Source organism: Ambystoma mexicanum, chromosome 8 (assembly GCF_040938575.1).
Source record: "Ambystoma mexicanum isolate Mex_15411 chromosome 8, UKY_AmexF1_1, whole genome shotgun sequence".
NCBI classification, from domain to species: domain Eukaryota; kingdom Metazoa; phylum Chordata; class Amphibia; order Caudata; family Ambystomatidae; genus Ambystoma; species Ambystoma mexicanum.
This window is the reverse complement of record NC_090929.1, coordinates 731,268,420-731,289,645: the sequence shown is the minus strand read 5'-3', so window position 1 is coordinate 731,289,645 and position 21,226 is coordinate 731,268,420. Positions and strand designations below refer to the sequence as shown.

General features: G+C 46.6%; 60 non-coding genes and 3 pseudogenes across 60 annotated transcripts; all 63 read right to left on the bottom strand.

The window, feature by feature from the left end:
* Positions 1-11: 11 nt before the first annotated feature.
* Positions 12-130, bottom strand: LOC138479645 (5S ribosomal RNA). Its single transcript, XR_011273401.1, has one exon. It is a non-coding gene; the product is annotated as a 5S ribosomal RNA (ribosomal RNA).
* Positions 131-236: 106 nt separating this feature from the next.
* On the bottom strand, positions 237-355 carry LOC138477920 (5S ribosomal RNA). Its single transcript, XR_011271835.1, has one exon. It is a non-coding gene; the product is annotated as a 5S ribosomal RNA (ribosomal RNA).
* A 464-nt stretch (positions 356-819) lies between these two features.
* Positions 820-938, bottom strand: LOC138475832 (5S ribosomal RNA). The gene has a single exon (XR_011269940.1). It is a non-coding gene; the product is annotated as a 5S ribosomal RNA (ribosomal RNA).
* Positions 939-1,044: 106 nt separating this feature from the next.
* On the bottom strand, positions 1,045-1,163 carry LOC138480027 (5S ribosomal RNA). The gene has a single exon (XR_011273747.1). It is a non-coding gene; the product is annotated as a 5S ribosomal RNA (ribosomal RNA).
* A 106-nt stretch (positions 1,164-1,269) lies between these two features.
* LOC138475831 (5S ribosomal RNA) lies at positions 1,270-1,388 on the bottom strand. Its single transcript, XR_011269939.1, has one exon. It is a non-coding gene; the product is annotated as a 5S ribosomal RNA (ribosomal RNA).
* A 106-nt stretch (positions 1,389-1,494) lies between these two features.
* Positions 1,495-1,613, bottom strand: LOC138479246 (5S ribosomal RNA). Its single transcript, XR_011273038.1, has one exon. It is a non-coding gene; the product is annotated as a 5S ribosomal RNA (ribosomal RNA).
* Positions 1,614-2,077: 464 nt separating this feature from the next.
* LOC138474694 (5S ribosomal RNA) lies at positions 2,078-2,186 on the bottom strand (annotated as a pseudogene).
* A 106-nt stretch (positions 2,187-2,292) lies between these two features.
* Positions 2,293-2,411, bottom strand: LOC138475830 (5S ribosomal RNA). Its single transcript, XR_011269938.1, has one exon. It is a non-coding gene; the product is annotated as a 5S ribosomal RNA (ribosomal RNA).
* Positions 2,412-2,517: 106 nt separating this feature from the next.
* On the bottom strand, positions 2,518-2,636 carry LOC138475829 (5S ribosomal RNA). Its single transcript, XR_011269937.1, has one exon. It is a non-coding gene; the product is annotated as a 5S ribosomal RNA (ribosomal RNA).
* Positions 2,637-3,100: 464 nt separating this feature from the next.
* Positions 3,101-3,219, bottom strand: LOC138475828 (5S ribosomal RNA). Its single transcript, XR_011269936.1, has one exon. It is a non-coding gene; the product is annotated as a 5S ribosomal RNA (ribosomal RNA).
* A 106-nt stretch (positions 3,220-3,325) lies between these two features.
* LOC138479937 (5S ribosomal RNA) lies at positions 3,326-3,444 on the bottom strand. The gene has a single exon (XR_011273666.1). It is a non-coding gene; the product is annotated as a 5S ribosomal RNA (ribosomal RNA).
* Positions 3,445-3,907: 463 nt separating this feature from the next.
* Positions 3,908-4,026, bottom strand: LOC138478650 (5S ribosomal RNA). The gene has a single exon (XR_011272497.1). It is a non-coding gene; the product is annotated as a 5S ribosomal RNA (ribosomal RNA).
* Positions 4,027-4,132: 106 nt separating this feature from the next.
* LOC138475825 (5S ribosomal RNA) lies at positions 4,133-4,251 on the bottom strand. Its single transcript, XR_011269934.1, has one exon. It is a non-coding gene; the product is annotated as a 5S ribosomal RNA (ribosomal RNA).
* Positions 4,252-4,714: 463 nt separating this feature from the next.
* Positions 4,715-4,833, bottom strand: LOC138477800 (5S ribosomal RNA). The gene has a single exon (XR_011271726.1). It is a non-coding gene; the product is annotated as a 5S ribosomal RNA (ribosomal RNA).
* Positions 4,834-4,939: 106 nt separating this feature from the next.
* On the bottom strand, positions 4,940-5,058 carry LOC138475824 (5S ribosomal RNA). Its single transcript, XR_011269933.1, has one exon. It is a non-coding gene; the product is annotated as a 5S ribosomal RNA (ribosomal RNA).
* A 106-nt stretch (positions 5,059-5,164) lies between these two features.
* On the bottom strand, positions 5,165-5,283 carry LOC138477826 (5S ribosomal RNA). The gene has a single exon (XR_011271749.1). It is a non-coding gene; the product is annotated as a 5S ribosomal RNA (ribosomal RNA).
* A 107-nt stretch (positions 5,284-5,390) lies between these two features.
* On the bottom strand, positions 5,391-5,509 carry LOC138476184 (5S ribosomal RNA). The gene has a single exon (XR_011270258.1). It is a non-coding gene; the product is annotated as a 5S ribosomal RNA (ribosomal RNA).
* A 464-nt stretch (positions 5,510-5,973) lies between these two features.
* On the bottom strand, positions 5,974-6,092 carry LOC138475823 (5S ribosomal RNA). Its single transcript, XR_011269932.1, has one exon. It is a non-coding gene; the product is annotated as a 5S ribosomal RNA (ribosomal RNA).
* A 106-nt stretch (positions 6,093-6,198) lies between these two features.
* Positions 6,199-6,317, bottom strand: LOC138479444 (5S ribosomal RNA). Its single transcript, XR_011273218.1, has one exon. It is a non-coding gene; the product is annotated as a 5S ribosomal RNA (ribosomal RNA).
* A 464-nt stretch (positions 6,318-6,781) lies between these two features.
* On the bottom strand, positions 6,782-6,900 carry LOC138475822 (5S ribosomal RNA). The gene has a single exon (XR_011269931.1). It is a non-coding gene; the product is annotated as a 5S ribosomal RNA (ribosomal RNA).
* Positions 6,901-7,006: 106 nt separating this feature from the next.
* On the bottom strand, positions 7,007-7,125 carry LOC138477865 (5S ribosomal RNA). Its single transcript, XR_011271785.1, has one exon. It is a non-coding gene; the product is annotated as a 5S ribosomal RNA (ribosomal RNA).
* A 106-nt stretch (positions 7,126-7,231) lies between these two features.
* Positions 7,232-7,350, bottom strand: LOC138475821 (5S ribosomal RNA). The gene has a single exon (XR_011269930.1). It is a non-coding gene; the product is annotated as a 5S ribosomal RNA (ribosomal RNA).
* A 106-nt stretch (positions 7,351-7,456) lies between these two features.
* LOC138478779 (5S ribosomal RNA) lies at positions 7,457-7,575 on the bottom strand. The gene has a single exon (XR_011272615.1). It is a non-coding gene; the product is annotated as a 5S ribosomal RNA (ribosomal RNA).
* Positions 7,576-8,039: 464 nt separating this feature from the next.
* Positions 8,040-8,158, bottom strand: LOC138477661 (5S ribosomal RNA). The gene has a single exon (XR_011271599.1). It is a non-coding gene; the product is annotated as a 5S ribosomal RNA (ribosomal RNA).
* A 106-nt stretch (positions 8,159-8,264) lies between these two features.
* Positions 8,265-8,383, bottom strand: LOC138478376 (5S ribosomal RNA). Its single transcript, XR_011272249.1, has one exon. It is a non-coding gene; the product is annotated as a 5S ribosomal RNA (ribosomal RNA).
* A 463-nt stretch (positions 8,384-8,846) lies between these two features.
* On the bottom strand, positions 8,847-8,965 carry LOC138475820 (5S ribosomal RNA). Its single transcript, XR_011269929.1, has one exon. It is a non-coding gene; the product is annotated as a 5S ribosomal RNA (ribosomal RNA).
* Positions 8,966-9,071: 106 nt separating this feature from the next.
* On the bottom strand, positions 9,072-9,180 carry LOC138474622 (5S ribosomal RNA; annotated as a pseudogene).
* A 106-nt stretch (positions 9,181-9,286) lies between these two features.
* On the bottom strand, positions 9,287-9,405 carry LOC138475819 (5S ribosomal RNA). Its single transcript, XR_011269928.1, has one exon. It is a non-coding gene; the product is annotated as a 5S ribosomal RNA (ribosomal RNA).
* Positions 9,406-9,511: 106 nt separating this feature from the next.
* Positions 9,512-9,630, bottom strand: LOC138475818 (5S ribosomal RNA). Its single transcript, XR_011269927.1, has one exon. It is a non-coding gene; the product is annotated as a 5S ribosomal RNA (ribosomal RNA).
* A 463-nt stretch (positions 9,631-10,093) lies between these two features.
* LOC138480371 (5S ribosomal RNA) lies at positions 10,094-10,212 on the bottom strand. Its single transcript, XR_011274052.1, has one exon. It is a non-coding gene; the product is annotated as a 5S ribosomal RNA (ribosomal RNA).
* Positions 10,213-10,318: 106 nt separating this feature from the next.
* On the bottom strand, positions 10,319-10,437 carry LOC138475817 (5S ribosomal RNA). Its single transcript, XR_011269926.1, has one exon. It is a non-coding gene; the product is annotated as a 5S ribosomal RNA (ribosomal RNA).
* Positions 10,438-10,543: 106 nt separating this feature from the next.
* Positions 10,544-10,652, bottom strand: LOC138474300 (5S ribosomal RNA; annotated as a pseudogene).
* A 106-nt stretch (positions 10,653-10,758) lies between these two features.
* On the bottom strand, positions 10,759-10,877 carry LOC138478375 (5S ribosomal RNA). The gene has a single exon (XR_011272248.1). It is a non-coding gene; the product is annotated as a 5S ribosomal RNA (ribosomal RNA).
* A 464-nt stretch (positions 10,878-11,341) lies between these two features.
* Positions 11,342-11,460, bottom strand: LOC138473856 (5S ribosomal RNA). The gene has a single exon (XR_011268964.1). It is a non-coding gene; the product is annotated as a 5S ribosomal RNA (ribosomal RNA).
* Positions 11,461-11,566: 106 nt separating this feature from the next.
* LOC138476172 (5S ribosomal RNA) lies at positions 11,567-11,685 on the bottom strand. The gene has a single exon (XR_011270247.1). It is a non-coding gene; the product is annotated as a 5S ribosomal RNA (ribosomal RNA).
* Positions 11,686-11,791: 106 nt separating this feature from the next.
* Positions 11,792-11,910, bottom strand: LOC138475815 (5S ribosomal RNA). The gene has a single exon (XR_011269925.1). It is a non-coding gene; the product is annotated as a 5S ribosomal RNA (ribosomal RNA).
* A 106-nt stretch (positions 11,911-12,016) lies between these two features.
* Positions 12,017-12,135, bottom strand: LOC138475813 (5S ribosomal RNA). Its single transcript, XR_011269923.1, has one exon. It is a non-coding gene; the product is annotated as a 5S ribosomal RNA (ribosomal RNA).
* A 464-nt stretch (positions 12,136-12,599) lies between these two features.
* LOC138475812 (5S ribosomal RNA) lies at positions 12,600-12,718 on the bottom strand. Its single transcript, XR_011269922.1, has one exon. It is a non-coding gene; the product is annotated as a 5S ribosomal RNA (ribosomal RNA).
* A 106-nt stretch (positions 12,719-12,824) lies between these two features.
* LOC138478372 (5S ribosomal RNA) lies at positions 12,825-12,943 on the bottom strand. The gene has a single exon (XR_011272246.1). It is a non-coding gene; the product is annotated as a 5S ribosomal RNA (ribosomal RNA).
* A 463-nt stretch (positions 12,944-13,406) lies between these two features.
* LOC138478610 (5S ribosomal RNA) lies at positions 13,407-13,525 on the bottom strand. The gene has a single exon (XR_011272461.1). It is a non-coding gene; the product is annotated as a 5S ribosomal RNA (ribosomal RNA).
* A 106-nt stretch (positions 13,526-13,631) lies between these two features.
* Positions 13,632-13,750, bottom strand: LOC138478988 (5S ribosomal RNA). Its single transcript, XR_011272804.1, has one exon. It is a non-coding gene; the product is annotated as a 5S ribosomal RNA (ribosomal RNA).
* Positions 13,751-13,856: 106 nt separating this feature from the next.
* Positions 13,857-13,975, bottom strand: LOC138475811 (5S ribosomal RNA). Its single transcript, XR_011269921.1, has one exon. It is a non-coding gene; the product is annotated as a 5S ribosomal RNA (ribosomal RNA).
* Positions 13,976-14,081: 106 nt separating this feature from the next.
* Positions 14,082-14,200, bottom strand: LOC138475810 (5S ribosomal RNA). Its single transcript, XR_011269920.1, has one exon. It is a non-coding gene; the product is annotated as a 5S ribosomal RNA (ribosomal RNA).
* A 463-nt stretch (positions 14,201-14,663) lies between these two features.
* Positions 14,664-14,782, bottom strand: LOC138475809 (5S ribosomal RNA). Its single transcript, XR_011269919.1, has one exon. It is a non-coding gene; the product is annotated as a 5S ribosomal RNA (ribosomal RNA).
* A 106-nt stretch (positions 14,783-14,888) lies between these two features.
* Positions 14,889-15,007, bottom strand: LOC138479169 (5S ribosomal RNA). Its single transcript, XR_011272968.1, has one exon. It is a non-coding gene; the product is annotated as a 5S ribosomal RNA (ribosomal RNA).
* A 464-nt stretch (positions 15,008-15,471) lies between these two features.
* Positions 15,472-15,590, bottom strand: LOC138477798 (5S ribosomal RNA). Its single transcript, XR_011271724.1, has one exon. It is a non-coding gene; the product is annotated as a 5S ribosomal RNA (ribosomal RNA).
* A 106-nt stretch (positions 15,591-15,696) lies between these two features.
* Positions 15,697-15,815, bottom strand: LOC138478206 (5S ribosomal RNA). Its single transcript, XR_011272095.1, has one exon. It is a non-coding gene; the product is annotated as a 5S ribosomal RNA (ribosomal RNA).
* Positions 15,816-15,921: 106 nt separating this feature from the next.
* LOC138479168 (5S ribosomal RNA) lies at positions 15,922-16,040 on the bottom strand. Its single transcript, XR_011272967.1, has one exon. It is a non-coding gene; the product is annotated as a 5S ribosomal RNA (ribosomal RNA).
* A 464-nt stretch (positions 16,041-16,504) lies between these two features.
* Positions 16,505-16,623, bottom strand: LOC138480317 (5S ribosomal RNA). Its single transcript, XR_011274003.1, has one exon. It is a non-coding gene; the product is annotated as a 5S ribosomal RNA (ribosomal RNA).
* Positions 16,624-16,729: 106 nt separating this feature from the next.
* LOC138475808 (5S ribosomal RNA) lies at positions 16,730-16,848 on the bottom strand. The gene has a single exon (XR_011269918.1). It is a non-coding gene; the product is annotated as a 5S ribosomal RNA (ribosomal RNA).
* A 106-nt stretch (positions 16,849-16,954) lies between these two features.
* On the bottom strand, positions 16,955-17,073 carry LOC138480334 (5S ribosomal RNA). The gene has a single exon (XR_011274019.1). It is a non-coding gene; the product is annotated as a 5S ribosomal RNA (ribosomal RNA).
* Positions 17,074-17,180: 107 nt separating this feature from the next.
* LOC138475807 (5S ribosomal RNA) lies at positions 17,181-17,299 on the bottom strand. The gene has a single exon (XR_011269917.1). It is a non-coding gene; the product is annotated as a 5S ribosomal RNA (ribosomal RNA).
* Positions 17,300-17,405: 106 nt separating this feature from the next.
* Positions 17,406-17,524, bottom strand: LOC138475806 (5S ribosomal RNA). The gene has a single exon (XR_011269916.1). It is a non-coding gene; the product is annotated as a 5S ribosomal RNA (ribosomal RNA).
* Positions 17,525-17,630: 106 nt separating this feature from the next.
* On the bottom strand, positions 17,631-17,749 carry LOC138475804 (5S ribosomal RNA). The gene has a single exon (XR_011269915.1). It is a non-coding gene; the product is annotated as a 5S ribosomal RNA (ribosomal RNA).
* A 464-nt stretch (positions 17,750-18,213) lies between these two features.
* On the bottom strand, positions 18,214-18,332 carry LOC138475803 (5S ribosomal RNA). The gene has a single exon (XR_011269914.1). It is a non-coding gene; the product is annotated as a 5S ribosomal RNA (ribosomal RNA).
* A 106-nt stretch (positions 18,333-18,438) lies between these two features.
* Positions 18,439-18,557, bottom strand: LOC138480025 (5S ribosomal RNA). Its single transcript, XR_011273746.1, has one exon. It is a non-coding gene; the product is annotated as a 5S ribosomal RNA (ribosomal RNA).
* A 106-nt stretch (positions 18,558-18,663) lies between these two features.
* LOC138475801 (5S ribosomal RNA) lies at positions 18,664-18,782 on the bottom strand. Its single transcript, XR_011269912.1, has one exon. It is a non-coding gene; the product is annotated as a 5S ribosomal RNA (ribosomal RNA).
* Positions 18,783-18,888: 106 nt separating this feature from the next.
* On the bottom strand, positions 18,889-19,007 carry LOC138478053 (5S ribosomal RNA). Its single transcript, XR_011271956.1, has one exon. It is a non-coding gene; the product is annotated as a 5S ribosomal RNA (ribosomal RNA).
* A 464-nt stretch (positions 19,008-19,471) lies between these two features.
* Positions 19,472-19,590, bottom strand: LOC138479382 (5S ribosomal RNA). Its single transcript, XR_011273162.1, has one exon. It is a non-coding gene; the product is annotated as a 5S ribosomal RNA (ribosomal RNA).
* Positions 19,591-19,696: 106 nt separating this feature from the next.
* LOC138478802 (5S ribosomal RNA) lies at positions 19,697-19,815 on the bottom strand. Its single transcript, XR_011272635.1, has one exon. It is a non-coding gene; the product is annotated as a 5S ribosomal RNA (ribosomal RNA).
* Positions 19,816-19,921: 106 nt separating this feature from the next.
* LOC138479139 (5S ribosomal RNA) lies at positions 19,922-20,040 on the bottom strand. Its single transcript, XR_011272941.1, has one exon. It is a non-coding gene; the product is annotated as a 5S ribosomal RNA (ribosomal RNA).
* A 106-nt stretch (positions 20,041-20,146) lies between these two features.
* LOC138475800 (5S ribosomal RNA) lies at positions 20,147-20,265 on the bottom strand. Its single transcript, XR_011269911.1, has one exon. It is a non-coding gene; the product is annotated as a 5S ribosomal RNA (ribosomal RNA).
* Positions 20,266-20,729: 464 nt separating this feature from the next.
* LOC138475799 (5S ribosomal RNA) lies at positions 20,730-20,848 on the bottom strand. The gene has a single exon (XR_011269910.1). It is a non-coding gene; the product is annotated as a 5S ribosomal RNA (ribosomal RNA).
* Positions 20,849-21,226: the final 378 nt, after the last annotated feature.

Below are 21,226 nucleotides of genomic sequence, written 5' to 3'. Positions count from 1 at the left end.
GAGCACAAAAAAGCCTACAGCACCTGGTATTCCCAGGCCGTCTCCCATCCAGGTACTAACTAGGCCCGACACTGCTTAGCTTCCGAGATCAGACGAGATCGGGCGCATTCAGTGTGGTGTGGCCGTAGGCTCTGGGCCTAGTGAGTTTTGTACTTTTAAGCATCTAGTCGGCTAGACCTTGCAGTTTTGAAAGGCAATTGAGAAATGGCTCACTTCCTGAACTTGGAGCACAAAAAAGCCTACAGCACCTGGTATTCCCAGGCGGTCTCCCATCCAGGTACTAACTAGGCCCGACACTGCTTAGCTTCCGAGATCAGACGAGATCGGGCACATTCAGTGTGGTGTGGCCGTAGGCTCTAGAAATGCTAAGAATATTACTCTTATGCATTTGCATTTAGTAAGCTAAGCCATGCAGCCACTTGCAACATGATACCACGCTCATCGCTCGATCAGCGCTCGATCAGGCGAGATATATAAGACTGGTGGGCCCATTCAGGACTCCTATGTCTGGTAGGATAACTTTAATCCATCCATCCTGTTTCTGTTGCAGGGAGGTGGAGAGAACAATCAACACAATAACGGCTTTCTTTCATGCCTCTTGAAGGACTCAATATTCTCTGTACTGCATTACATGTGAAAGTCGATTTATTACCCATGAACACACTACCTGTATGCTAATTATATGTAAATAGGTAGCTCCAGCCCTCATAATGTTGTCCAACATTTCCGCTATAAAACGGGATAAAATTATTTTGGAAACATACCAAATTTGAAAAGTAATTGAGAAGTTGCGCAATTACTAATCATGGAGCACAAAATAGCCTACAGCACCTGGTATTCCCAGGCGGTCTCCCATCCAGGTACTAACTAGGCCCGACACTGCTTAGCTTCCGAGATCAGACGAGATCGGGCGCATTCAGTGTGGTGTGGCCGTAGGCTCTGGGCCTAGTGAGTTTTGTACTTTTAAGCATCTAGTCGGCTAGACCTTGCAGTTTTGAAAGGCAATTGAGAAATGGCTCACTTCCTGAACTTGGAGCACAAAAAAGCCTACAGCACCTGGTATTCCCAGGCAGTCTCCCATCCAGGTACTAACTAGGCCCGACACTGCTTAGCTTCTGAGATCAGACGAGATCGGGCGCATTCAGTGTGGTGTGGCCGTAGGCTCTGGTCCTAGTGAGTTTTGTACTTTTAAGCATCTAGTCGGCTAGACCTTGCAGTTTTGAAAGGCAATTGAGAAATGGCTCACTTCCTGAACTTGGAGCACAAAAAAGCCTACAGCACCTGGTATTCCCAGGCGGTCTCCCATCCAGGTACTAACTAGGCCCGACACTGCTTAGCTTCCGAGATCAGACGAGATCGGGCGCATTCAGTGTGGTGTGGCCGTAGGCTCTGGGCCTAGTGAGTTTTGTACTTTTAAGCATCTAGTCGGCTAGACCTTGCAGTTTTGAAAGGCAATTGAGAAATGGCTCACTTCCTGAACTTGGAGCACAAAAAAGCCTACAGCACCTGGTATTCCCAGGCGGTCTCCCATCCAGGTACTAACTAGGCCCGACACTGCTTAGCTTCCAAGATCAGACGAGATCGGGCGCATTCAGTGTGGTGTGGCCATAGGCTCTAGAAATGCTAAGAATATTACTCTTATGCATTTGCATTTAGTAAGCTAAGCCATGCAGCCACTTGCAACATGATACCACGCTCATCGCTCGATCAGCGCTTGATCAGGCGAGATATATAAGACTGGTGGGCCCATTCAGGACTCCTATGTCTGGTAGGATAACTTTAATCCATCCATCCTGTTTCTGTTGCAGGGAGGTGGAGAGAACAATCAACACAATAACGGCTTTCTTTCATGCCTCTTGAAGGACTCAATATTCTCTGTACTGCATTACATGTGAAAGTCGATTTATTACCCATGAACACACTACCTGTATGCTAATTATATGTAAATAGGTAGCTCCAGCCCTCATAATGTTGTCCAACATTTCCGCTATAAAACGGGATAAAATTATTTTGGAAACATACCAAATTTGAAAAGTAATTGAGAAGTTGCGCAATTACTAATCAAGGAGCACAAAATAGCCTACAGCACCTGGTATTCCCAGGCGGTCTCCCATCCAGGTACTAACTAGGCCCGACACTGCTTAGCTTCCGAGATCAGACGAATTCAGTGTGGTGTGGCCGTAGGCTCTGGTCCTAGTGAGTTTTGTACTTTTAAGCATCTAGTCGGCTAGACCTTGCAGTTTTGAAAGGCAATTGAGAAATGGCTCACTTCCTGAACTTGGAGCACAAAAAAGCCTACAGCACCTGGTATTCCCAGGCGGTCTCCCATCCAGGTACTAACTAGGCCCGACACTGCTTAGCTTCCGAGATCAGACGAGATCGGGCGCATTCAGTGTGGTGTGGCCGTAGGCTCTGGGCCTAGTGAGTTTTGTACTTTTAAGCATCTAGTCGGCTAGACCTTGCAGTTTTGAAAGGCAATTGAGAAATGGCTCACTTCCTGAACTTGGAGCACAAAAAAGCCTACAGCACCTGGTATTCCCAGGCGGTCTCCCATCCAGGTACTAACTAGGCCCGACACTGCTTAGCTTCCGAGATCAGACGAGATCGGGCGCATTCAGTGTGGTGTGGCCGTAGGCTCTAGAAATGCTAAGAATATTACTCTTATGCATTTGCATTTAGTAAGCTAAGCCATGCAGCCACTTGCAACATGATACCACGCTCATCGCTCGATCAGCGCTCGATCAGGCGAGATATATAAGACTGGTGGGCCCATTCAGGACTCCTATGTCTGGTAGGATAACTTTAATCCATCCATCCTGTTTCTGTTGCAGGGAGGTGGAGAGAACAATCAACACAATAACGGATTTCTTTCATGCCTCTTGAAGGACTCAATATTCTCTGTACTGTATTACATGTGAAAGTCGATTTATTACCCATGAACACACTACCTGTATGCTAATTATATGTAAATAGGTAGCTCCAGCCCTCATAATGTTGTCCAACATTTCCGCTATAAAACGGGATAAAATTATTTTGGAAACATACCAAATTTGAAAAGTAATTGAGAAGTTGCGCAATTACTAATCATGGAGCACAAAATAGCCTACAGCACCTGGTATTCCCAGGCGGTCTCCCATCCAGGTACTAACTAGGCCCGACACTGCTTAGCTTCCGAGATCAGACGAGATCGGGCGCATTCAGTGTGGTGTGGCCGTAGGCTCTGGGCCTAGTGAGTTTTGTACTTTTAAGCATCTAGTCGGCTAGACCTTGCAGTTTTGAAAGGCAATTGAGAAATGGCTCACTTCCTGAACTTGGAGCACAAAAAAGCCTACAGCACCTGGTATTCCCAGGCAGTCTCCCATCCAGGTACTAACTAGGCCCGACACTGCTTAGCTTCCGATATCAGACGAGATCGGGCGCATTCAGTGTGGTGTGGCCGTAGGCTCTAGAAATGCTAAGAATATTACTCTTATGCATTTGCATTTAGTAAGCTAAGCCATGCAGCCACTTGCAACATGATACCACGCTCATCGCTCGATCAGGCTCGATCAGGCGAGATATATAAGACTGGTGGGCCCATTCAGGACTCCTATGTCTGGTAGGATAACTTTAATCCATCCATCCTGTTTCTGTTGCAGGGAGGTGGAGAGAACAATCAACACAATAACGGCTTTCTTTCATGCCTCTTGAAGGACTCAATATTCTCTGTACTGCATTACATGTGAAAGTCGATTTATTACCCATGAACACACTACCTGTATGCTAATTATATGTAAATAGGTAGCTCCAGCCCTCATAATGTTGTCCAACATTTCCGCTATAAAACGGGATAAAATTATTTTGGAAACATACCAAATTTGAAAAGTAATTGAGAAGTTGTGCAATTACTAATCATGGAGCACAAAATAGCCTACAGCACCTGGTATTCCCAGGCGGTCTCCCATCCAGGTACTAACTAGGCCCGACACTGCTTAGCTTCCAAGATCAGACGAGATCGGGCGCATTCAGTGTGGTGTGGCCGTAGGCTCTGGTCCTAGTGAGTTTTGTACTTTTAAGCATCTAGTCGGCTAGACCTTGCAGTTTTGAAAGGCAATTGAGAAATGGCTCACTTCCTGAACTTGGAGCACAAAAAAGCCTACAGCACCTGGTATTCCCAGGCGGTCTCCCATCCAGGTACTAACTAGGCCCGACACTGCTTAGCTTCCGAGATCAGACGAGATCGGGCGCATTCAGTGTGGTGTGGCCGTAGGCTCTAGAAATGCTAAGAATATTACTCTTATGCATTTGCATTTAGTAAGCTAAGCCATGCAGCCACTTGCAACATGATACCACGCTCATCGCTCGATCAGGCTCGATCAGGCGAGATATATAAGACTGGTGGGCCCATTCAGGACTCCTATGTCTGGTAGGATAACTTTAATCCATCCATCCTGTTTCTGTTGCAGGGAGGTGGAGAGAACAATCAACACAATAACGGCTTTCTTTCATGCCTCTTGAAGGACTCAATATTCTCTGTACTGCATTACATGTGAAAGTCGATTTATTACCCATGAACACACTACCTGTATGCTAATTATATGTAAATAGGTAGCTCCAGCCCTCATAATGTTGTCCAACATTTCCGCTATAAAACGGGATAAAATTATTTTGGAAACATACCAAATTTGAAAAGTAATTGAGAAGTTGTGCAATTACTAATCATGGAGCACAAAATAGCCTACAGCACCTGGTATTCCCAGGCGGTCTCCCATCTAGGTACTAACTAGGCCCGACACTGCTTAGCTTCCGAGATCAGACGAGATCGGGCGCATTCAGTGTGGTGTGGCCGTAGGCTCAGGGCCTAGTGAGTTTTGTACTTTTAAGCATCTAGTCGGCTAGACCTTGCAGTTTTGAAAGGCAATTGAGAAATGGCTCACTTCCTGAACTTGGAGCACAAAAAAGCCTACAGCACCTGGTATTCCCAGGCGGTCTCCCATCCAGGTACTAACTAGGCCCGACACTGCTTAGCTTCCGAGATCAGACGAGATCGGGCGCATTCAGTGTGGTGTGGCCGTAGGCTCTGGTCCTAGTGAGTTTTGTACTTTTAAGCATCTAGTCGGCTAGACCTTGCAGTTTTGAAAGGCAATTGAGAAATGGCTCACTTCCTGAACTTGGAGCACAAAAAAGCCTACAGCACCTGGTATTCCCAGGCGGTCTCCCATCCAGGTACTAACTAGGCCCAACACTGCTTAGCTTCCGAGATCAGACGAGATCAGGCGCATTCAGTGTGGTGTGGCCGTAGGCTCTGGGCCTAGTGAGTTTTGTACTTTTAAGCATCTAGTCGGCTAGACCTTGCAGTTTTGAAAGGCAATTGAGAAATGGCTCACTTCCTGAACTTGGAGCACAAAAAAAGCCTACAGCACCTGGTATTCCCAGGCGGTCTCCCATCCAGGTACTAACTAGGCCCTACACTGCTTAGCTTCCGAGATCAGACGAGATCGGGCGCATTCAGTGTGGTGTGGCCGTAGGCTCGAGTAATGCTAAGAATATTACTCTTATGCATTTGCATTTAGTAAGCTAAGCCATGCAGCCACTTGCAACATGATACCACGCTCATCGGTCGATCAGCGCTCGATCAGGCGAGATATATAAGACTGGTGGGCCCATTCAGGACTCCTATGTCTGGTAGGATAACTTTAATCCATCCATCCTGTTTCTGTTGCAGGGAGGTGGAGAGAACAATCAACACAATAACGCCTTTCTTTCATGCCTCTTGAAGGACTCAATATTCTCTGTACTGCATTACATGTGAAAGTCGATTTATTACCCATGAACACACTACCTGTATGCTAATTATATGTAAATAGGTAGCTCCAGCCCTCATAATGTTGTCCAACATTTCCGCTATAAAACGGGATAAAATTATTTTGGAAACATACCAAATTTGAAAAGTAATTGAGAAGTTGCGCAATTACTAATCATGGAGCACAAAATAGCCTACAGCACCTGGTATTCCCAGGCGGTCTCCCATCCAGGTACTAACTAGGCCCGACACTGCTTAGCTTCCGAGATCAGACGAGATCGGGCGCATTCAGTGTGGTGTGGCCGTAGGCTCTGGGCCTAGTGAGTTTTGTACTTTTAAGCATCTAGTCGGCTAGACCTTGCAGTTTTGAAAGGCAATTGAGAAATGGCTCACTTCCTGAACTTGGAGCACAAAAAAGCCTACAGCACCTGGTATTCCCAGGCAGTCTCCCATCCAGGTACTAACTAAGCCCGACACTGCTTAGCTTCCGAGATCAGACGAGATCGGGCGCATTCAGTGTGGTGTGGCCGTAGGCTCTAGTAATGCTAAGAATATTACTCTTATGCATTTGCATTTAGTAAGCTAAGCCATGCAGCCACTTGCAACATGATACCACGCTCATCGCTCGATCAGCGCTCGATCAGGCGAGATATATAAGACTGGTGGGCCCATTCAGGACTCCTATGTCTGGTAGGATAACTTTAATCCATCCATCCTGTTTCTGTTGCAGGGAGGTGGAGAGAACAATCAACACAATAACGGCTTTCTTTCATGCCTCTTGAAGGACTCAATATTCTCTGTACTGCATTACATGTGAAAGTCGATTTATTACCCATGAACACACTACCTGTATGCTAATTATATGTAAATAGGTAGCTCCAGCCCTCATAATGTTGTCCAACATTTCCGCTATAAAACGGGATAAAATTATTTTGGAAACATACCAAATTTGAAAAGTAATTGAGAAGTTGTGCAATTACTAATCATGGAGCACAAAATAGCCTACAGCACCTGGTATTCCCAGGCGGTCTCCCATCCAGGTACTAACTAGGCCCGACACTGCTTAGCTTCCGAGATCAGACGAGATCGGGCGCATTCAGTGTGGTGTGGCCGTAGGCTCAGGGCCTAGTGAGTTTTGTACTTTTAAGCATCTAGTCGGCTAGACCTTGCAGTTTTGAAAGGCAATTGAGAAATGGCTCACTTCCTGAACTTGGAGCACAAAAAAGCCTACAGCACCTGGTATTCCCAGGCGGTCTCCCATCCAGGTACTAACAAGGCCCGACACTGCTTAGCTTCCGAGATCAGACGAGATCGGGCGCATTCAGTGTGGTGTGGCCGTAGGCTCTGGTCCTAGTGAGTTTTGTACTTTTAAGCATCTAGTCGGCTAGACCTTGCAGTTTTGAAAGGCAATTGAGAAATGGCTCACTTCCTGAACTTGGAGCACAAAAAAGCCTACAGCACCTGGTATTCCCAGGCGGTCTCCCATCCAGGTACTAACTAGGCCCGACACTGCTTAGCTTCCGAGATCAGACGAGATCGGGCGCATTCAGTGTGGTGTGGCCGTAGGCTCTGGGCCTAGTGAGTTTTGTACTTTTAAGCATCTAGTCGGCTAGACCTTGCAGTTTTGAAAGGCAATTGAGAAATGGCTCACTTCCTGAACTTGGAGCACAAAAAAGCCTATAGCACCTGGTATTCCCAGGCGGTCTCCCATCCAGGTACTAACTAGGCCCGACACTGCTTAGCTTCCGAGATCAGACGAGATCGGGCGCATTCAGTGTGGTGTGGCCGTAGGCTCGAGTAATGCTAAGAATATTACTCTTATGCATTTGCATTTAGTAAGCTAAGCCATGCAGCCACTTGCAACATGATACCACGCTCATCGCTCGATCAGCGCTCGATCAGGCGAGATATATAAGACTGGTGGGCCCATTCAGGACTCCTATGTCTGGTAGGATAACTTTAATCCATCCATCCTGTTTCTGTTGCAGGGAGGTGGAGAGAACAATCAACACAATAACGGCTTTCTTTCATGCCTCTTGAAGGACTCAATATTCTCTGTACTGCATTACATGTGAAAGTCGATTTATTACCCATGAACACACTACCTCTATGCTAATTATATGTAAATAGGTAGCTCCAGCCCTCATAATGTTGTCCAACATTTCCGCTATAAAACGGGATAAAATTATTTTGGAAACATACCAAATTTGAAAAGTAATTGAGAAGTTGCGCAATTACTAATCATGGAGCACAAAATAGCCTACAGCACCTGGTATTCCCAGGCGGTCTCCCATCCAGGTACTAACTAGGCCCGACACTGCTTAGCTTCCGAGATCAGACGAGATCGGGCGCATTCAGTGTGGTGTGGCTGTAGGCTCTGGGCCTAGTGAGTTTTGTACTTTTAAGCATCTAGTCGGCTAGACCTTGCAGTTTTGAAAGGCAATTGAGAAATGGCTCACTTCCTGAACTTGGAGCACAAAAAAGCCTACAGCACCTGGTATTCCCAGGCAGTCTCCCATCCAGGTACTAACTAGGCCCGACACTGCTTAGCTTCCGAGATCAGACGAGATCGGGCGCATTCAGTGTGGTGTGGCCGTAGGCTCTAGAAATGCTAAGAATATTACTCTTATGCATTTGCATTTAGTAAGCTAAGCCATGCAGCCACTTGCAACATGATACCACGCTCATCGCTCGATCAGGCTCGATCAGGCGAGATATATAAGACTGGTGGGCCCATTCAGGACTCCTATGTCTGGTAGGATAACTTTAATCCATCCATCCTGTTTCTGTTGCAGGGAGGTGGAGAGAACAATCAACACAATAACGGCTTTCTTTCATGCCTCTTGAAGGACTCATTATTCTCTGTACTGCATTACATGTGAAAGTCGATTTATTACCCATGAACACACTACCTGTATGCTAATTATATGTAAATAGGTAGCTCCAGCCCTCATAATGTTGTCCAACATTTCCGCTATAAAACGGGATAAAATTATTTTGGAAACATACCAAATTTGAAAAGTAATTGAGAAGTTGTGCAATTACTAATCATGGAGCACAAAATAGCCTACAGCACCTGGTATTCCCAGGCGGTCTCCCATCCAGGTACTAACTAGGCCCGACACTGCTTAGCTTCCGAGATCAGACGAGATCGGGCGCATTCAGTGTGGTGTGGCCGTAGGCTCTGGGCCTAGTGAGTTTTGTACTTTTAAGCATCTAGTCGGCTAGACCTTGCAGTTTTGAAAGGCAATTGAGAAATGGCTCACTTCCTGAACTTGGAGCACAAAAAAGCCTACAGCACCTGGTATTCCCAGGCGGTCTCCCATCCAGGTACTAACTAGGCCCGACACTGCTTAGCTTCTGAGATCAGACGAATTCAGTGTGGTGTGGCCGTAGGCTCTGGTCCTAGTGAGTTTTGTACTTTTAAGCATCTAGTCGGCTAGACCTTGCAGTTTTGAAAGGCAATTGAGAAATGGCTCACTTCCTGAACTTGGAGCACAAAAAAGCCTACAGCACCTGGTATTCCCAGGCGGTCTCCCATCCAGGTACTAACTAGGCCCGACACTGCTTAGCTTCCGAGATCAGACGAGATCGGGCGCATTCAGTGTGGTGTGGCCGTAGGCTCTGGGCCTAGTGAGTTTTGTACTTTTAAGCATCTAGTCGGCTAGACCTTGCAGTTTTGAAAGGCAATTGAGAAATGGCTCACTTCCTGAACTTGGAGCACAAAAAAGCCTACAGCACCTGGTATTCCCAGGCGGTCTCCCATCCAGGTACTAACTAGGCCCGACACTGCTTAGCTTCCGAGATCAGACGAGATCGGGCGCATTCAGTGTGGTGTGGCCGTAGGCTCTAGAAATGCTAAGAATATTACTCTTATGCATTTGCATTTAGTAAGCTAAGCCATGCAGCCACTTGCAACATGATACCACGCTCATCGCTCGATCAGGCTCGATCAGGCGAGATATATAAGACTGGTGGGCCCATTCAGGACTCCTATGTCTGGTAGGATAACTTTAATCCATCCATCCTGTTTCTGTTGCAGGGAGGTGGAGAGAACAATCAACACAATAACGGCTTTCTTTCATGCCTCTTGAAGGACTCAATATTCTCTGTACTGCATTACATGTGAAAGTCGATTTATTACCCATGAACACACTACCTGTATGCTAATTATATGTAAATAGGTAGCTCCAGCCCTCATAATGTTGTCCAACATTTCCGCTATAAAACGGGATAAAATTATTTTGGAAACATACCAAATTTGAAAAGTAATTGAGAAGTTGTGCAATTACTAATCATGGAGCACAAAATAGCCTACAGCACCTGGTATTCCCAGGCTGTCTCCCATCCAGGTACTAACTAGGCCCGACACTGCTTAGCTTCCGAGATCAGACGAGATCGGGCGCATTCAGTGTGGTGTGGCCGTACGCTCTGGGCCTAGTGAGTTTTGTACTTTTAAGCATCTAGTCGGCTAGACCTTGCAGTTTTGAAAGGCAATTGAGAAATGGCTCACTTCCTGAACTTGGAGCACAAAAAAGCCTACAGCACCTGGTATTCCCAGGCGGTCTCCCATCCAGGTACTAACTAGGCCCGACACTGCTTAGCTTCCGAGATCAGACGAGATCGGGCGCATTCAGTGTGGTGTGGCCGTAGGCTCTGGTCCTAGTGAGTTTTGTACTTTTAAGCATCTAGTCGGCTAGACCTTGCAGTTTTGAAAGGCAATTGAGAAATGGCTCACTTCCTGAACTTGGAGCACAAAAAAGCCTACAGCACCTGGTATTCCCAGGCGGTCTCCCATCCAGGTACTAACTAGGCCCGACACTGCTTAGCTTCCGAGATCAGGCGCATTCAGTGTGGTGTGGCCGTAGGCTCTGGGCCTAGTGAGTTTTGTACTTTTAAGCATCTAGTCGGCTAGACCTTGCAGTTTTGAAAGGCAATTGAGTAATGGCTCACTTCCTGAACTTGGAGCACAAAAAAGCCTACAGCACCTGGTATTCCCAGGCAGTCTCCCATCCAGGTACTAACTAGGCCCGACACTGCTTAGCTTCCGAGATCAGACGAGATCGGGCGCATTCAGTGTGGTGTGGCCGTAGGCTCTAGTAATGCTAAGAATATTACTCTTATGCATTTGCATTTAGTAAGCTAAGCCATGCAGCCACTTGCAACATGATACCACGCTCATCGCTCGATCAGCGCTCGATCAGGCGAGATATATAAGACTGGTGGGCCCATTCAGGACTCCTATGTCTGGTAGGATAACTTTAATCCATCCATCCTGTTTCTGTTGCAGGGAGGTGGAGAGAACAATCAACACAATAACGGCTTTCTTTCATGCCTCTTGAAGGACTCAATATTCTCTGTACTGCATTACATGTGAAAGTCGATTTATTACCCATGAACACACTACCTGTATGCTAATTATATGTAAATAGGTAGCTCCAGCCCTCATAATGTTGTCCAACATTTCCGCTATAAAACGGGATAAAATTATTTTGGAAACATACCAAATTTGAAAAGTAATTGAGAAGTTGTGCAATTACTAATCATGGAGCACAAAATATCCTACAGCACCTGGTATTCCCAGGCGGAATCCCATCCAGGTATTAACTAGGCCCGACACTGCTTAGCTTCCGAGATCAGACGAGATCGGGCGCATTCAGTGTGGTGTGGCCGTAGGCTCAGGGCCTAGTGAGTTTTGTACTTTTAAGCATCTAGTCGGCTAGACCTTGCAGTTTTGAAAGGCAATTGAGAAATGGCTCACTTCCTGAACTTGGAGCACAAAAAAGCCTACAGCACCTGGTATTCCCAGGCGGTCTCCCATCCAGGTACTAACTAGGCCCTACACTGCTTAGCTTCCGAGATCAGACGAGATCGGGCGCATTCAGTGTGGTGTGGCCGTAGGCTCTGGTCCTAGTGAGTTTTGTACTTTTAAGCATCTAGTCGGCTAGACCTTGCAGTTTTGAAAGGCAATTGAGAAATGGCTCACTTCCTGAACTTGGAGCACAAAAAAGCCTACAGCACCTGGTATTCCCAGGCGGTCTCCCATCCAGGTACTAACTAGGCCCGACACTGCTTAGCTTCCGAGATCAGACGAGATCGGGCGCATTCAGTGTGGTGTGGCCGTAGGCTCTGGGCCTAGTGAGTTTTGTACTTTTAAGCATCTAGTCGGCTAGACCTTGCAGTTTTGAAAGGCAATTGAGAAATGGCTCACTTCCTGAACTTGGAGCACAAAAAAGCCTACAGCACCTGGTATTCCCAGGCGGTCTCCCATCCAGGTACTAACTAGGCCCGACACTGCTTAGCTTCCGAGATCAGACGAGATCGGGCGCATTCAGTGTGGTGTGGCCGTAGGCTCGAGTAATGCTAAGAATATTACTCTTATGCATTTGCATTTAGTAAGCTAAGCCATGCAGCCACTTGCAACATGATACCACGCTCATCGCTCGATCAGCGCTTGATCAGGCGAGATATATAAGACTGGTGGGCCCATTCAGGACTCCTATGTCTGGTAGGATAACTTTAATCCATCCATCCTGTTTCTGTTGCAGGGAGGTGGAGAGAACAATCAACACAATAACGGCTTTCTTTCATGCCTCTTGAAGGACTCAATATTCTCTGTACTGCATTACATGTGAAAGTCGATTTATTACCCATGAACACACTACCTGTATGCTAATTATATGTAAATAGGTAGCTCCACCCCTCATAATGTTGTCCAACATTTCCGCTATAAAACGGGATAAAATTATTTTGGAAACATACCAAATTTGAAAAGTAATTGAGAAGTTGCGCAATTACTAATCATGGAGCACAAAATAGCCTACAGCACCTGGTATTCCCAGGCGGTCTCCCATCCAGGTACTAACTAGGCCCGACACTGCTTAGCTTCCGAGATCAGACGAGATCGGGCGCATTCAGTGTGGTGTGGCCGTAGGCTCTGGGCCTAGTGAGTTTTGTACTTTTAAGCATCTAGTCGGCTAGACCTTGCAGTTTTGAAAGGCAATTGAGAAATGGCTCACTTCCTGAACTTGGAGCACAAAAAAGCCTACAGCACCTGGTATTCCCAGGCAGTCTCCCATCCAGGTACTAACTAGGCCCGACACTGCTTAGCTTCCGAGATCAGACGAGATCGGGCGCATTCAGTGTGGTGTGGCCGTAGGCTCTAGAAATGCTAAGAATATTACTCTTATGCATTTGCATTTAGTAAGCTAAGCCATGCAGCCACTTGCAACATGATACCACGCTCATCGCTCGATCAGGCTCGATCAGGCGAGATATATAAGACTGGTGGGCCCATTCAGGACTCCTATGTCTGGTAGGATAACTTTAATCCATCCATCCTGTTTCTGTTGCAGGGAGGTGGAGAGAACAATCAACACAATAACGGCTTTCTTTCATGCCTCTTGAAGGACTCAATATTCTCTGTACTGCATTACATGTGAAAGTCGATTTATTACCCATGAACACACTACCTGTATGCTAATTATATGTAAATAGGTAGCTCCAGCCCTCATAATGTTGTCCAACATTTCCGCTATAAAACGGGATAAAATTATTTTGGAAACATACCAAATTTGAAAAGTAATTGAGAAGTTGTGCAATTACTAATCATGGAGCACAAAATAGCCTACAGCACCTGGTATTCCCAGGCGGTCTCCCATCCACGTACTAACTAGGCCCGACACTGCTTAGCTTCCGAGATCAGACGAGATCGGGCGCATTCAGTGTGGTGTGGCCGTAGGCTCTGGGCCCAGTGAGTTTTGTACTTTTAAGCATCTAGTCGGCTAGACCTTGCAGTTTTGAAAGGCAATTGAGAAATGGCTCACTTCCTGAACTTGGAGCACAAAAAAGCCTACAGCACCTGGTATTCCCAGGCGGTCTCCCATCCAGGTACTAACTAGGCCCGACACTGCTTAGCTTCTGAGATCAGACGAGATCGGGCGCATTCAGTGTGGTGTGGCCGTAGGCTCTGGTCCTAGTGAGTTTTGTACTTTTAAGCATCTAGTCGGCTAGACCTTGCAGTTTTGAAAGGCAATTGAGAAATGGCTCACTTCCTGAACTTGGAGCACAAAAAAGCCTACAGCACCTGGTATTCCCAGGCGGTCTCCCATCCAGGTACTAACTAGGCCCGACACTGCTTAGCTTCCGAGATCAGACGAGATCGGGCGCATTCAGTGTGGTGTGGCCGTAGGCTCTGGGCCTAGTGAGTTTTGTACTTTTAAGCATCTAGTCGGCTAGACCTTGCAGTTTTGAAAGGCAATTGAGAAATGGCTCACTTCCTGAACTTGGAGCACAAAAAAGCCTACAGCACCTGGTATTCCCAGGCGGTCTCCCATCCAGGTACTAACTAGGCCCGACACTGCTTAGCTTCCGAGATCAGACGAGATCGGGCGCATTCAGTGTGGTGTGGCCGTAGGCTCTAGAAATGCTAAGAATATTACTCTTATGCATTTGCATTTAGTAAGCTAAGCCATGCAGCCACTTGCAACATGATACCACGCTCATCGCTCGATCAGGCTCGATCAGGCGAGATATATAAGACTGGTGGGCCCATTCAGGACTCCTATGTCTGGTAGGATAACTTTAATCCATCCATCCTGTTTCTGTTGCAGGGAGGTGGAGAGAACAATCAACACAATAACGGCTTTCTTTCATGCCTCTTGAAGGACTCAATATTCTCTGTACTGCATTACATGTGAAAGTCGATTTATTACCCATGAACACACTACCTGTATGCTAATTATATGTAAATAGGTAGCTCCAGCCCTCATAATGTTGTCCAACATTTCCGCTATAAAACGGGATAAAATTATTTTGGAAACATACCAAATTTGAAAAGTAATTGAGAAGTTGTGCAATTACTAATCATGGAGCACAAAATAGCCTACAGCACCTGGTATTCCCAGGCGGTCTCCCATCCAGGTACTAACTAGGCCCGACACTGCTTAGCTTCCGAGATCAGACGAGATCGGGCGCATTCAGTGTGGTGTGGCCGTAGGCTCTGGGCCTAGTGAGTTTTGTACTTTTAAGCATCTAGTCGGCTAGACCTTGCAGTTTTGAAAGGCAATTGAGAAATGGCTCACTTCCTGAACTTGGAGCACAAAAAAGCCTACAGCACCTGGTATTCCCAGGCGGTCTCCCATCCAGGTACTAACTAGGCCCGACACTGCTTAGCTTCCGAGATCAGACGAGATCGGGCGCATTCAGTCTGGTGTGGCCGTAGGCTCTAGCAATGCTAAGAATATTACTCTTATGCATTTGCATTTAGTAAGCTAAGCCATGCAGCCACTTGCAACATGATACCACGCTCATCGCTCGATCAGCGCTCGATCAGGCTCGATATATAAGACTGGTGGGCCCATTCAGGACTCCTATGTCTGGTAGGATAACTTTAATCCATCCATCCTGTTTCTGTTGCAGGGAGATGGAGAGAACAATCAACACAATAACGGCTTTCTTTCATGCCTCTTGAAGGACTCAATATTCTCTGTACTGCATTACATGTGAAAGTCGATTTATTACCCATGAACACACTACCTGTATGCTAATTATATGTAAATAGGTAGCTCCAGCCCTCATAATGTTGTCCAACATTTCCGCTATAAAACGGGATAAAATTATTTTGGAAACATACCAAATTTGAAAAGTAATTGAGAAGTTGTGCAATTACTAATCATGGAGCACAAAATAGCCTACAGCACCTGGTATTCCCAGGCGGTCTCCCATCCAGGTACTAACTAGGCCCAACACTGCTTAGCTTCCGAGATCAGACGAGATCGGGCACATTCAGTGTGGTGTGGCCGTAGGCTCTGGTCCTAGTGAGTTTTGTACTTTTAAGCATCTAGTCGGCTAGACCTTGCAGTTTTGAAAGGCAATTGAGAAATGGCTCACTTCCTGAACTTGGAGCACAAAAAAGCCTACAGCACCTGGTATTCCCAGGCGGTCTCCCATCCAGGTACTAACTAGGCCCGACACTGCTTAGCTTCCGAGATCAGACGAGACCGGGCGCATTCAGTGTGGTGTGGCCGTAGGCTCTGGGCCTAGTGAGTTTTGTACTTTTAAGCATCTAGTCGGCTAGACCTTGCAGTTTTGAAAGGCAATTGAGAAATGGCTCACTTCCTGAACTTGGAGCACAAAAAAGCCTACAGCACCTGGTATTCCCAGGCGGTCTCCCATCCAGGTACTAACTAGGCCCGACACTGCTTAGCTTCCGAGATCAGACGAGATCGGGCGCATTCAGTCTGGTGTGGCCGTAGGCTCTAGTAATGCTAAGAATATTACTCTTATGCATTTGCATTTAGTAAGCTAAGCCATGCAGCCACTTGCAACATGATACCACGCTCATCGCTCGATCAGCGCTCGATCAGGCGAGATATATAAGACTGGTGGGCCCATTCAGGACTCCTATGTCTGGTAGGATAACTTTAATCCATCCATCCTGTTTCTGTTGCAGGGAGGTGGAGAGAACAATCAACACAATAACGGCTTTCTTTCATGCCTCTTGAAGGACTCAATATTCTCTGTACTGCATTACATGTGAAAGTCGATTTATTACCCATGAACACACTACCTGTATGCTAATTATATGTAAATAGGTAGCTCCAGCCCTCATAATGTTGTCCAACATTTCCGCTATAAAACGGGATAAAATTATTTTGGAAACATACCAAATTTGAAAAGTAATTGAGAAGTTGTGCAATTACTAATCATGGAGCACAAAATAGCCTACAGCACCTGGTATTCCCAGGCGGTCTCCCATCCAGGTACTAACTAGGCCCGACACTACTTAGCTTCCCAGATCAGACGAGATCGGGCGCATTCAGTGTGGTGTGGCCGTAGGCTCTGGGCCTAGTGAGTTTTGTACTTTTAAGCATCTAGTCGGCTAGACCTTGCAGTTTTGAAAGGCAATTGAGAAATGGCTCACTTCCTGAACTTGGAGCACAAAAAAGCCTACAGCACCTGGTATTCCCAGGCGGTCTCCCATCCAGGTACTAACTAGGCCCGACACTGCTTAGCTTCCGAGATCAGACGAGATCGGGCGCATTCAGTGTGGTGTGGCCGTAGGCTCTGGTCCTAGTGAGTTTTGTACTTTTAAGCATCTAGTCGGCTAGACCTTGCAGTTTTGAAAGGCAATTGAGAAATGGCTCACTTCCTGAACTTGGAGCACAAAAAGGCCTACAGCACCTGGTATTCCCAGGCCGTCTCCCATCCAGGTACTAACTAGGCCCGACACTGCTTAGCTTCCGAGATCAGACTAGATCGGGCGCATTCAGTGTGGTGTGGCCGTAGGCTCTGGTCCTAGTGAGTTTTGTACTTTTAAGCATCTAGTCGGCTAGACCTTGCAGTTTTGAAAGGCAATTGAGAAATGGCTCACTTCCTGAACTTGGAGCACAAAAAAAGCCTACAGCACCTGGTATTCCCAGGCGGTCTCCCATCCAGGTACTAACTAGGCCCGACACTGCTTAGCTTCCGAGATCAGACGAGATCGGGCGCATTCAGTGTGGTGTGGCCGTAGGCTCTGGTCCTAGTGAGTTTTGTACTTTTAAGCATCTAGTCGGCTAGACCTTGCAGTTTTGAAAGGCAATTGAGAAATGGCTCACTTCCTGAACTTGGAGCACAAAAAAGCCTACAGCACCTGGTATTCCCAGGCGGTCTCCCATCCAGGTACTAACTAGGCCCGACACTGCTTAGCTTCCGAGATCAGACGAGATCGGGCGCATTCAGTGTGGTGTGGCCGTAGGCTCTGGGCCTAGTGAGTTTTGTACTTTTAAGCATCTAGTCGGCTAGACCTTGCAGTTTTGAAAGGCAATTGAGAAATGGCTCACTTCCTGAACTTGGAGAACAAAAAAGCCTACAGCACCTGGTATTCCCAGGCGGTCTCCCATCCAGGTACTAACTAGGCCCGACACTGCTTAGCTTCCGAGATCAGACGAGATCGGGCGCATTCAGTGTGGTGTGGCCGTAGGCTCGAGTAATGCTAAGAATATTACTCTAATGCATTTGCATTTAGTAAGCTAAGCCATGCAGCCACTTGCAACATGATACCACGCTCATCGCTCGATCAGCGCTTGATCAGGCGAGATATATAAGACTGGTGGGCCCATTCAGGACTCCTATGTCTGGTAGGATAACTTTAATCCATCCATCCTGTTTCTGTTGCAGGGAGGTGGAGAGAACAATCAACACAATAACGGCTTTCTTTCATGCCTCTTGAAGGACTCAATATTCTCTGTACTGCATTACATGTGAAAGTCGATTTATTACCCATGAACACACTACCTGTATGCTAATTATATGTAAATAGGTAGCTCCAGCCCTCATAATGTTGTCCAACATTTCCGCTATAAAACGGGATAAAATTATTTTGGAAACATACCAAATTTGAAAAGTAATTGAGAAGTTGCACAATTACTAATCATGGAGCACAAAATAGCCTACAGCACCTGGTATTCCCAGGCGGTCTCCCATCCAGGTACTAACTAGGCCCGACACTGCTTAGCTTCCGAGATCAGACGAGATCGGGCGCATTCAGTGTGGTGTGGCCGTAGGCTCTGGGCCTAGTGAGTTTTGTACTTTTAAGCATCTAGTCGGCTAGACCTTGCAGATTTGAAAGGCAATTGAGAAATGGCTCACTTCCTGAACTTGGAGCACAAAAAAGCCTACAGCACCTGGTATTCCCAGGCAGTCTCCCATCCAGGTACTAACTAGGCCCGACACTGCTTAGCTTCTGAGATCAGACGAGATCGGGCGCATTCAGTGTGGTGTGGCCGTAGGCTCTGGTCCTAGTGAGTTTTGTACTTTTAAGCATCTAGTCGGCTAGACCTTGCAGTTTTGAAAGGCAATTGAGAAATGGCTCACTTCCTGAACTTGGAGCACAAAAAAGCCTACAGCACCTGGTATTCCCAGGCGGTCTCCCATCCAGGTACTAACTAGGCCCGACACTGCTTAGCTTCCGAGATCAGACGAGATCGGGCGCATTCAGTGTGGTGTGGCCGTAGGCTCTGGGCCTAGTGAGTTTTGTACTTTTAAGCATCTAGTCGGCTAGACCTTGCAGTTTTGAAAGGCAATTGAGAAATGGCTCACTTCCTGAACTTGGAGCACAAAAAAGCCTACAGCACCTGGTATTCCCAGGCGGTCTCCCATCCAGGTACTAACTAGGCCCGACACTGCTTAGCTTCCGAGATCAGACGAGATCAGGCGCATTCAGTGTGGTGTGGCCGTAGGCTCTAGAAATGCTAAGAATATTACTCTTATGCATTTGCATTTAGTAAGCTAAGCCATGCAGCCACTTGCAACATGATACCACGCTCATCGCTCGATCAGCGCTTGATCAGGCGAGATATATAAGACTGGTGGGCCCATTCAGGACTCCTATGTCTGGTAGGATAACTTTAATCCATCCATCCTGTTTCTGTTGCAGGGAGGTGGAGAGAACAATCAACACAATAACGGCTTTCTTTCATGCCTCTTGAAGGACTCAATATTCTCTGTACTGCATTACATGTGAAAGTCGATTTATTACCCATGAACACACTACCTGTATGCTAATTATATGTAAATAGGTAGCTCCAGCCCTCATAATGTTGTCCAACATTTCCGCTATAAAACGGGATAAAATTATTTTGGAAACATACCAAATTTGAAAAGTAATTGAGAAGTTGCGCAATTACTAATCATGGAGCACAAAATAGCCTACAGCACCTGGTATTCCCAGGCGGTCTCCCATCCAGATACTAACTAGGCCCGACACTGCTTCGCTTCCGAGATCAGACGAGATCGGGCGCATTCAGTGTGGTGTGGCCGTAGGCTCTGGGCCTAGTGAGTTTTGTACTTTTAAGCATCTAGTCGGCTAGACCTTGCAGTTTTGAAAGGCAATTGAGAAATGGCTCACTTCCTGAACTTGGAGCACAAAAAAGCCTACAGCACCTGGTATTCCCAGGCAGTCTCCCATCAAGGTACTAACTAGGCCCGACACTGCTTAGCTTCCGAGATCAGACGAGATCGGGCGCATTCAGTGTGGTGTGGCCGTAGGCTCTGGTCCTAGTGAGTTTTGTACTTTTAAGCATCTAGTCGGCTAGACCTTGCAGTTTTGAAAGGCAATTGAGAAATGGCTCACTTCCTGAACTTGGAGCACAAAAAAGCCTACAGCACCTGGTATTCCCAGGCGGTCTCCCATCCAGGTACTAACTAGGCCCGACACTGCTTAGCTTCCGAGATCAGACCAGATCGGGCGCATTCAGTGTGGTGTGGCCGTAGGCTCTGGGCCTAGTGAGTTTTGTACTTTTAAGCATCTAGTCGGCTAGACCTTGCAGTTTTGAAAGGCAATTGAGAAATGGCTCACTTCCTGAACTTGGAGAACAAAAAAGCCTACAGCACCTGGTATTCCCAGGCGGTCTCCCATCCAGGTACTAACTAGGCCCGACACTGCTTAGCTTCCGAGATCAGACGAGATCGGGCGCATTCAGTGTGGTGTGGCCGTAGGCTCGAGTAATGCTAAGAATATTACTCTAATGCATTTGCATTTAGTAAGCTAAGCCATGCAGCCACTTGCAACATGATACCACGCTCATCGCTCGATCAGCGCTTGATCAGGCGAGATATATAAGACTGGTGGGCCCATTCAGGACTCCTATGTCTGGTAGGATAACTTTAATCCATCCATCCTGTTTCTGTTGCAGGGAGGTGGAGAGAACAATCAACACAATAACGGCTTTCTTTCATGCCTCTTGAAGGACTCAATATTCTCTGTACTGCATTACATGTGAAAGTCGATTTATTACCCATGAACACACTACCTGTATGCTAATTATATGTAAATAGGTAGCTCCAGCCCTCATAATGTTGTCCAACATTTCCGCTATAAAACGGGATAAAATTATTTTGGAAACATACCAAATTTGAAAAGTAATTGAGAAGTTGCGCAATTACTAATCATGGAGCACAAAATAGCCTACAGCACCTGGTATTCCCAGGCGGTCTCCCATCCAGGTACTAACTAGGCCCGACACTGCTTAGCTTCCGAGATCAGACGAGATCGGGCGCATTCAGTGTGGTGTGGCCGTAGGCTCTAGAAATGCTAAGAATATTACTCTTATGCATTTGCATTTAGTAAGCTAAGCCATGCAGCCACTTGCAACATGATACCACGCTCATCGCTCGATCAGGCTCGATCAGGCGAGATATATAAGACTGGTGGGCCCATTCAGGACTCCTATGTCTGGTAGGATAACTTTAATCCATCCATCCTGTTTCTGTTGCAGGGAGGTGGAGAGAACAATCAACACAATAACGGCTTTCTTTCATGCCTCTTGAAGGACTCAATATTCTCTGTACTGCATTACATGTGAAAGTCGATTTATTACCCATGAACACACTACCTGTATGCTAATTATATGTAAATAGGTAGCTCCAGCCCTCATAATGTTGTCCAACATTTCCGCTATA